General features: G+C 69.7%; 1 protein-coding gene across 1 annotated transcript in view; it reads left to right on the top strand.

The window, feature by feature from the left end:
• LOC102763981 (chromosome unknown open reading frame, human C7orf50) overlaps nucleotides 1-498 on the top strand; it is a 65,260-nt gene that overhangs the window by 62,533 nt on the left and 2,229 nt on the right. The window lies entirely within an intron of this gene.

Here is a 498-nt window from a genome sequence, read left to right as displayed (position 1 = left end):
CGGTGCCCTGAGCCCCCGTTGCCGCCTGAGCCCGGTGGTCAGGCCGTTGGCCAGGAGAGCCCAGGCAGCGGGTGACGCCTCGGCGGTGGGGACGGGTGCTTGTCCTGCTGCCGCCAGGCTTTCTGTGGTGCCCGCGGGCCGTGGTCATTGCCACCATCCTCCGGGACTGGGCACGCCCCTTCCACACACAGATGCCCCGAACCCCTGCTGCCCTGCCCCCCAGCCGGCGGTCTGTGTGCACACGTGCGGGGAGCCGGAAGGAGGCCCTCGAGATGGCCTGTGAGCCCAGCCCAAGGCGGAGGGCGCCCGGGCTGCCTGTGAGGCTGCCACCCCCAGGCCCTGACGCTGGTGAATTCCACCTGGCTCAGGGAGGAGGAGGGAGGGGCTGACGGAGCCTGGATGGTTTGTTGTTTCAGAAGATTCCAGAAGGACCGAGTGTTGTCAAGGGGCTGGCGCTTTATGGGGGGCCTGCTAGGGGGCGTGGGGGGAGCAGAGGAC

This window comes from Myotis davidii, unplaced genomic scaffold (genome assembly GCF_000327345.1).
Source record: "Myotis davidii unplaced genomic scaffold, ASM32734v1 scaffold1320, whole genome shotgun sequence".
Classification (NCBI taxonomy): Eukaryota; Metazoa; Chordata; class Mammalia; order Chiroptera; family Vespertilionidae; genus Myotis; species Myotis davidii.
Note: the sequence above shows the minus strand (reverse complement) of the source record. Positions and strands in the feature narration are given on the sequence as shown.